Here is a 2,500-nt window from a genome sequence, read left to right as displayed (position 1 = left end):
GTCTGAACCCACAACCTTCTGGTCAAGAACACAGAACATTAATCTAGAAGCACTGCGCTATGAAGTCAGATACATAAAGATCAGCGTTATCGCTCATACGTGTTGGAATCATGTAGGAATCTGGAGAATATTACAAAAAAACAAAACAAAACAACAACAACAGAAGCAGCAGGAACAACAACAACAACAAAAATAATTCTACACAATGATAATAAATAAAAGTTGCATTTATATAATGCCTTTCTAATGCCACTTTATAAACAAACAAACAAACAAACAAACAAATAAATATAAAGGTGTTCCATTTATAAAGGTATACACAAGGTCACTGTATAAAAAACATAAGAAAAGAATGACAAAGTGAAATAAATAAATAAACAACAACAACAACAACAACAACAACAACAATAATAATAATAATAATAATAATAAGTTCCATTTATAGAATGCCTTTCTGAGGTCATAATAAGTAAATAAATAAATAAATAAATAAATAAATAATTCATATATATATATATATATATATATATATATATATATATATATATATATATATATATATATATATATATATATATATATATATTCAATTTATAAAGCAAATAAATAAACAACAACAGTAATAATAATAATAATAATAATAATAATAATAATAATAATAATAATAATAATATGATAACAAATATAAAGCACCTTTCTAATACTCCGCCACTGAATAAAAAACACATAAAACATATTTAAAACTAAATAAACAATTAAATAACAACTATAACATTACTACTACTACTACTACTACTACTACTACTACTACTAATAATAATAATAATAATAATAATAATAATAATAATAATAATATTAAAAATAATAAATGTGATATTTGTGATTAGCTTACAAAAACCGAAAATGTTCAGCCTGTGTGACATGGTTTGTGTGTGTGTTTACAGGACGAGTGTGTGTTGGTGTGTGTCTAGAACAGTGAGTACTGTGGCAGTGCAGTGGCCAGGAAGTGTAGGGGTTTTTTTTTTGTTAATTCTTTCACTAGCACTGCTTATTATAACACACGACTAAAAATACACAGCAGAGAGACACTGAAGCTCTCCAGTCCTCTGTCAGTGTGTTTAACGGACACTAGATCTCAAACCACACTCGCTTACTACATAGTGCACGAGTCTTATAGTGTACACGGTTTTATCTAAAAGCACAGTGGAGAATACAGAGCGCAGTGACTATTCTTGAAATGTATCACAGTAGGTAGTGTCCAGATCATGGGTAGTCCTTGTAGATACAGAATACCCATAATACACTAGCCTATATAATGAGTAATTTGTGTGGTTGGGGACTCATCCAGATTGGACTGGCGATGATGTTTATGTTGACTATATATTTAAAAATGGTATATGGTTTGGGACACTTATGGAGTGGACTGACATGGTGTTTATGTTGACTAAATAGTGAAAAGGGTAGGTGGTTTGGGACATGTCCACAGTGAACTGATGATAGTATTTATGCTGACTATATAGCAAGTAAGATTTGTGGTTTGGGACACATCCAAGGTGAATGATGATCGTGTGTACATATGTTGCCTATATAGTATATAGGTGTATAGTTTGGGACGTGTCCAGAGTGGATTGACAATGGTGTTTATGCTGACTATATAGTGAGTAAATGTTTGTGGTTTAGTAAGTAAGATTTCTGGTTTGAGACACGTCTAAAGTGGAGGATGATGATGATTATATAGTGAGAATGGTGGGTGGTTTGGGACACTTCCAAAGTGGAAGATAATGATGGTGGTGTTTATGTTGACTATACAGCATGTAAGATTTGTGGTTTTGGACATGTCCAGAGTGGACTGGCAATGATGATTATGTTGCCTATACAGTGTTTAAGGTGTGTTGTTTAGGACACTTCCAGAGTGGACTAATGATTGTGATTATTTTGCCTATGTAGTCAGTATGGTGTGTGGTTTGGGAGTAAGGTGTGTGGTTTGGGACGTGTCCGGAATGGATTGATGATTTTGATTATGTTGCCTATATAGTGAGTAAGGTGTGTGGTTTGGGACGTGTCCAGAATGGATTGATGATTTTGATTATGTTGCCTATATAGTGAGTAAGGTGTGTGGTTTGGGACGTGTCCAGAATGGATTGATGATTTTGATTATGTTGCCTATATAGTGAGTAAGGTGTGTGGTTTGGGACGTGTCCAGAATGGATTGATGATTTTGATTATGTTGCCTATATAGTGAGTAAGGTGTGTGGTTTGGGATGTGTCCAGAATGGATTGATGATTTTGATTATGTGGCCTATATAGTCAGTAAGGTCCAGAGTGGACTGATGGTGGTGTTTATTTGATTAATATAGTGGGTAAAGTTTGTGCTTTGAGACATGCCAACTGGGACTGATAATGGTGTTATGTGGCCTACTTTATATAGTGAGTAAGGACTGACAACAGTGGGACATTTTCAATACTGATTATGCCTACATAGAACAGAGTGTGTGATTTA

Source organism: Ictalurus punctatus, chromosome 8 (assembly GCF_001660625.3).
Source record: "Ictalurus punctatus breed USDA103 chromosome 8, Coco_2.0, whole genome shotgun sequence".
Taxonomy (NCBI): Eukaryota; Metazoa; Chordata; class Actinopteri; order Siluriformes; family Ictaluridae; genus Ictalurus; species Ictalurus punctatus.
This window is presented reverse-complemented; position numbering follows the sequence as displayed.